Source organism: Heptranchias perlo, unplaced genomic scaffold, assembly GCF_035084215.1.
Source record: "Heptranchias perlo isolate sHepPer1 unplaced genomic scaffold, sHepPer1.hap1 HAP1_SCAFFOLD_70, whole genome shotgun sequence".
NCBI lineage: Eukaryota > Metazoa > Chordata > Chondrichthyes > Hexanchiformes > Hexanchidae > Heptranchias > Heptranchias perlo.
The window spans coordinates 2,693,009-2,700,418 of NW_027139729.1; the positions used below are offsets into that span (position 1 = coordinate 2,693,009).

At 40.1% G+C, this 7,410-nt stretch overlaps 1 long non-coding RNA gene across 2 annotated transcripts; it reads right to left on the bottom strand.

The window, feature by feature from the left end:
- Positions 1-501: 501 nt before the first annotated feature.
- Positions 502-6,880, bottom strand: LOC137318419 (uncharacterized). 2 transcript variants are annotated; one of them, XR_010961881.1, is made up of 3 exons: positions 6,699-6,880; positions 5,920-6,006; positions 502-2,469 (listed from the first exon to the last, which is right to left on the bottom strand). It is a non-coding gene; the product is annotated as an uncharacterized lncRNA (long non-coding RNA). The 2 variants fall into 2 exon arrangements; XR_010961880.1 differs by lacking the exon at positions 6,699-6,880 and adding an exon at positions 6,381-6,692.
- Between the last annotated feature and the right edge of the window lie 530 nt (positions 6,881-7,410).

Genomic DNA, 7,410 nt, shown 5'->3' on the forward strand with positions numbered 1-7,410 from the left:
TGTTTCCAAAACACAAACGGGTCTAATTTATATTTAAAAATGTTTTAAATTAATGTATTTCCCCCATAACGTTGAATTTAACTCTGATCCTTTGTATTATTATTTATGCTGATCTGTACAGTGGATGCGGGACACAATTGCCCAGATTCAGTGAAATTAATTGATTTTCTGCAGTCTTTTCCTCCGCTGATTCCCGTTCTTTATTTAAATTATGTCGGATTAACCTTTCTGATCTATAGAAGGGTCATAGTCCTGAACCGTTAACCCGAGCTTCCCTTCTCCACAGATGCTGCCGGACCTGCTGAGTCTTTCCAGCATTTTCGGTTTTAATTTTTTCTATGTTTTATCCCTTTCACTTCTGACGGCCGTCATTGAAACTTCCAGATTTGCGCTCTGTTTTTATTTGTGTTTCAGTTCAGTTTATTTGAATTAATATAAATCGTGTCCTGAGAAATCAGACAGAAATATTGCGCAATGTAGAGTGAAACATAATGGGGCAACTTTCGAATGAGCAAAACAAATACTTTATTATGAATCAATTGTCTAATTTTTCACTAACAAAATATGAAAAAATACGAGAGTAGAAGTTACAGAGAGAAACTATTTCCTCACATTGCACATTGTCCTGAATCTGCAACAACGACAGATGATGTGAATTTGTTCCACTCTGTTACAGTTCTCACTTATGGCCAGTAGATGTCAGACTATACGTGAGTGTGGGATTAATTCTCTGCCTGTATGTGAGTGTGATATTCAATCTATATCCATCAGTCTCCAATACATTCTGTGAGTGTGGGATTCATTCTGTGACTGGCAGTCTCTGGTATTTTATCACAGTGTGAGATTCATTCTGAAACTCAGTCTCTGGGCAAAGTGCAAGTCTGGATTTCTTCTGTAATGTTATTTCAGGTTACAGTATGTTGCTTGAAACTGTATCTTTAATTCATTAATGTATGCAAATCTTTAATCTACCATTAATTTGTAAATATGGATACACTTTTGGATTTTATTTTAATCAAACAACGTGTGTGAGTTTTGTTGTAGGATTACATCTTAATTTATGTGAAGATAATGTACATTTCAATCTTTTACTGTGAAATTATTGGACTGATATTTATTGTGTAGCTCAGTCTGGGCTAATGGAATTGATATTGTATCTTTCAGTCTGACACTGTATGAGATTTTTGGACTGGTATGTAATGTGTGGTTCAGTCTGTACTAATGGAATTTACACTCTAACTTTCAGTCAGACACTGCGAGAGATTTTTGGACTGGTTTCTAATGTGTAGCTGAGTCTACACTAATAGGACTCACACTGTATGTTTCAGTATGATCATGTATGTGAATTTTGGACTGAATATAATGTGTAGCTCAGTCTGCACTTGTGGAATTCATAATTTACCTTTCAGTCTGACACTGTGCAATATATTTAGACTGGTTTGTAAGGTGTAGCTCAGTCTGCACTAATGGAATTGATACTGCATCTTCCAGTCTGATACTGTGTGAGATTTGTGTACTGGTATGTAACGTGTCGGTCAGTCTGTACTAATCAAATCGATACTATATCTTTCAGTTTGATACTGTACGTGATTTTTGGACAGGTATCTAATGTGAACCTCTGTCTGCAGTAAAGGAATTGATATTTTATCTTCCAGTCTAATACTGCATGCGAATTTTGGACTGGTATATAATGTGTAGCTCAATCTGCACTAATGGGATTGACACTGTATCTTTCAACCTGACACTGAGATTTTTGGACTGGTATGTGATGTGTTGCTCAGTCTGCTCTAATGGGATTGATACTGTGCCTTTCAATCTGATACTGTATGAGAATTTTAGACTGGCATCTAATGTGTACCTCAGTCTGCAGTAAAGGAATTGAAACTGTACATTTCATTCTGACACTATGAGGATTTTGGACATATATGTGAGTCAAATATGGGTAACATCTGAAATGGTATCTAATTTGTATCTCAGTGTACAATATTGTCATGAATACTGCATCTTTAAACTCATAATGTGTGTGAGTTGTGGGCTGGTATTTAATTTGAATCTTGGAGTACACTATTGTGATTCATTCTGTACCTATCAATCGGTAAAATGTGTTAGTTCTATCTGGTATTTAATTTGTAGCTAAGGCTGAAATAACGTGAGATTGACACAGTGCCTTTCAATCTGATACTGGGTGTGATTTTGGACTGGGAAATATTTATCTGCCAGTCAGCGGTGCTGAGTCGTTGTGAAATGGAAATTCCGTCTGTCTCTCGTGCTCTGTTTGACTGTTGGATTGGGATCAGTGTGGGACTGACTATTTCTGCTGTCTGAGACTGTGGGACTGATGACATGTCTGTGTCTCTGTGCTCTGAGTGATAATGTACATACTGTGTGTGAGAAGGAGCTGGCTGCACTGTTCCTTGTGCCTCGGGTGCAGCAAACATCACACGGATTCTGGATCCTTCGAGGATTTAACTGAAGGAATAAAAAGTATCTCTTGTAATTCAAGAACAGGTGAGGTAGAAAATACAAAAGTGATCAATTGAATCTCGGTTAATAATCATTTTAATATCCACAAATGAAAACCACCGATACAAACAGTGTCAGTGTCTGACTCCACTGCAGTACTGCAGCACTCAGCTTCTGCATACCAGGTGTGTTGGGCCGTTTTACAACAATTTCGTGACATCCAGACAAAACCCAACCCCTGCACTGATCCATGAATGGGACTACCGGATGGGGACGGGACCTTTGCACATATCAGATTGATATTTCCCTCTCCCTTGGGACTAACCGTTCAACCAAAACAAAACTGCCGCTGCTTAAAATGCGTCCTTCAAACTTCTCACCTGAGGCCTGCAATAAATGCTTTTTGTATAACTCCCCACATCCTTACTGTCCGGCTCTGTTTACTGTTCAATAACAAACACTAAAGTTTAATGGTTGGGTTAAAAAAAATCAGATTTAATACCTGCCACCAATCACAAACACGCTCACACTGCACATTGTCCGGTTTCAGCAATTTGTTCCGAACTGTTGCAGTTCTGCTTCCGGCCAGTAGATGTCCCCAAACCCCGGTTCATTGAAGTTTACAGATGAGAGAGGGACAGAAGATAAACTCATTCTTCACATTATATTGCACGGGTGGGATTTAGAAAAACTGGGAATGGAGACGAGCTGCAAGTACATTTTGTTTGACCAAACACTACTTGTAATGCTGTGTTAAATTCTTGTAATTGATTTAGGGGGTATTGTCAATACTGAGGAAGATTGGGACAAAATAAACTTGCAGAACGGCCGTGTAAATGGCCATTGAATTTCAATATAGAAAGGTGTGAGATGCTACATTTCGCTACGGGGAATAAGGAGGCCACATACTGTTTGGAAAATAAGAGTCTAAATGGGGTAGAGGAGCAATGTAAATCGTGTCCTGAGAAATCAGAGAGAAATACTGCACAATGTACAGTGAAATATAATGGGGCAAATTCACAACTGTCGAATGAATGAAACAAAAACTTTATTATGAATCAATTGTCTTCATGTTTCACTGTCAAAATGTCCAAAAATAGGAGAGTAAAAGTTACAGACAGAAACTTTCCTCACATTGCACATTGTCCTGTTTCTGTAACCACGACAGATAATGTGAATTTGTTCCCTCATTACAGTTGTCGCTTACGTCCAGTAGAGGTCAGTCTCTGATACTGTATATGAGAGTGGGGTTTATTCTGTATCTGACAGTCTCTGGTGCTTTATTTCAGTGTGAGATTAATTCCATCACTGTCAGTCTGTGGTGCTGTATGTGAGTGTGGAATTAACTATGTACCTGTCAGTCTCTGGTACTGTCTGTGTGAGTGGGATTCATTCTGTATCTGCCATTCTCCGCTGCTTTATCTCAGTGTTGGATTCATTATGTAATTCAGTCTCTGAGACAATGTGCAAGTCTGAATTCATTCCATATTCTTATCTCAGTTCAGAGTATCGTACTTGAAACTGTATCTTTAACACTCCAAAGTATATACAGTTCTTTGTCGAGTATTTAATATGTTAATATGGATGCACTTTTTGATTTTCTTTAATCAAACAATGTGTGTGAGTTTTGGAGTAGTATTACATCTTAATCTCTGAACTCTATTGTGAATGATAATGTACCTTTCAATCTGTTCACGTTGAAATTACTGAACTGGTATGTAATGTGTAGATCAGTCTGCAATAATGGGATTAATTCAGATCTGAGTCTAACACTGTGAGAGATTTTTGGACTGGTGAGTAACATATAGATCATTCTGCACTAAAGGAATTGATTCTGTATCTTTCAGTCTAATATTGTATGAGGTTGTTGGGCTGTTATATAATTTTAGCTCAGGTGGTGCAAATGGAATTTAAACTATACCTTCCCGTCAAATCATTAATGTGATTTGTGGACTGGTATGTCATGTGTTGCTCAGTCTGTACCAACGGTATTGATCCTGTTTATTTCAGTATAACATGAGTATTAACAATATATCGAATATGTAGCTCAGTCTGCACCAGTGGAATTGACACTTTATCTTTCAATCTGACACTGAGATTTTTGGACTGGTATGTAATGCGTAACTCAGTCTGCAGTGATGTGATTGTGCGATTCCTTCTCCATCTGTCAGTCTCTGGTACTGTTTGTGAGTTTGAGATTCATTCTTTATCTGTCAGCCCCTGGTACTGTGCGTGAGTGAGATTCATTCTGTTCCTGGTACTGTATGTGAGTGTAGGATTCATTCTATATCTGTCAGTCTCTGGTACTGACTGTGAGCTTGGTGTATATTCTGCATCTGTCAGTCTCAGGGGTACTATATATAAGTGATGGATTCATTCTGTATCTGCCAGTCTCTGCTGCTATATCTGAATGTGGGATTCATTCTGTATCTGCCAGTCTCTGGTGCTGTATGTGAGTGTGGGATTCATTCAGTATCTATCATTCTCTGCTACTGTATCTCGTTGTGCGATTCATTCTGTAATTCAGTCTCTGAGACAATGTGCAAGTCTGAATTCATTCTGTATTCTTATTTCAGTTTACAGTATCTTATTTGAAACTGTATCTTTAATACTTTAAATTATATATAGTTCTCCGTTGATTATTTAATTTGTAAATATGGATACACTTTAGGATTTGATGCTGGAGGTTTTAATCAGATAATTTGTGTGCTTTTTGGACTAGTATTGAATGTGTATTTCTGTGATTACTATTGTGAATGATAATGAATCTTTCAAAATGTTATGGTGAATTGGTATATAATGTGTAGATCAGTCTGCACTGAAGGAATTGATACTGTAACTTTAAATTTTATTTTATAAGATTTTTGGACTCGTGTGTAATGTGTAGCTCAGTCTGGACTAACAGAATTGATACTGTATCTTTAAATCTCATACTATGAGTGTATTATAAACTGATATCTAATTTGTTTCTCAGGTTACACTGTCACAGCATTTCTCAATCTGATACTGTACGTGAGTTTTGGACTGGCAATTTGTATCTCATGCTACACTATTTGAATGGATACTGCATGTATTAAACTCACATGTGTGTGAGAGTTCTGGGCTCGAATTCAATAGGAATCTCGAGGAACATTATTGGGATTCATTCTGGACCTTTCAATCGGGTACCATGTGTGATTTCTATCTGGTATTTAATTCATGGTTAATGTTGCCCCTTTGTGAAATAGACAATCTGAGAGTGTGATTTTGGACTTGGATTTTTGTATCCCCCTGTCAGTGGGACTGAGTTCGGGGGAAATGGAACAGTGTCTGCCTCACGTGCTCTGTTTGACTGTGGATTGAAAATGTGTCTCTGGAATTTGGGATCATTGTGGGACTGAGTACTTCTGCTGTCTGAGACTGTGGAACTGATGACCTGTCTGTGTCTCTGTGCTCTGTGAGTGATAATGTACTTACTGTGTGTGAGAAGGAGCTGGCTGCACTGTTCCTTGTGCCTCGGGTGGACGAAACTTCACATTCATTGTGGATCCTTCACGGGTTTGCCTGTAGAAAGAAACGTATGTCTGGTAACTCAAGAACAGGTGAGGAAGAAAATGCAGAAGTGATCAGTTTAATATCTGTAAATAATTATTTTGAATATCCTTAAATATAAAACAGCGATTCGAACAGTGTCAGTGTCTGACTCCACTGCAGTACTGCAGCACTCAGCTTCTGCACACCGGGTGTGTTGGGCTGTTTTACAACAATGTATTGACATCCAGACACAACCCAACCCCTCCACTAACAAATGAATGGGACTACCCGATGGGGCAGGGACGTTTGCACAGGTCAGGATTCTAATCCCCTCTCCCATGGGACTAACCGTTCAAATGAAACCAAACAGCCGCTGTTTAAAATGTGTCCTTCACACTTCTCACCTGTTGCCTGCAATTGATGCTCTTTGTATAACTCCCCACATCCTGACTGTCCGGCTCTGTTTCCACTCTTCACTGTCCAATAACAATAAACAGGGTGAGACTGGAACTAAACCAGGAACATTCACTACTGGTTTGGGGAGAGAAAGCAGCAATGAATTTAAATAGCAGGTTCTTCCCATTCTGTCTCCCTTCCCCTGGACACACCCTGGACACACACAGCCCGAGAATGACCTCTCCCTTCCCCCGCTCACTCCATGTTCCGGGACCAGTTCCTGATCCACTCCGCCTCTTACAAACAGCCCCCGGACTCCCCCTGACCTTCCCCCGGACTCAATGCCGATCTCTGAGCCCATCTGCGGACACGGTCCCGAAGCGATGAGCTGCTGTAACGAGGCTGCTCTTTGCTCCCTTCCCCCGGGGGCCGTGATCTCTCCATTCCCGGCTGTTTTAAACCATCTTCTTCCGCTCACTGAGGGAATGGCGCCCACAGGCCGAGCTGGGGGAGGGCAGCGCGCATGCGCTCTTCTGCTCACCAACAACCAGCGCTGGGGGCGGGGCTGAGTCACGCATGCGCAGATATCTGGTTTAATTCCCAATACAAAAATCGATGGAAACTTTCCCCAATTGGAATTTTTCCGAGTCTGAGCAAAGGAAGTGGGTCTGGGGGAAAGGTCAGAGGGAATGGGGTCCACAGGCAGTGCAGGAACAGGCACCAGAATGGAAAACAGATGGGATTCCACCAGTGCCTAACGCTGGAATCCAGACTGACTTTACAATCTCTAACTATTAAACTAGATGTTTCCATCCCTGCTGTTTCTCTCGGTATCTTTTGATGGTAAAGAGTCTTTCAGAGATAAAGTGGGCGGCTCTGAAATGGGTCTATGGATTTTGTTCATTCTCGTACTCTTTACTGATAAAACTGATGTGAGCATTTCTCAAACCAATCCTGGAGAAACATGTGAGGAAAGAGTGAGTCGGTGTGTTTGTTGGGACCGTGTCGGATTAATATCTGACAGCAAAAGTCATAGAT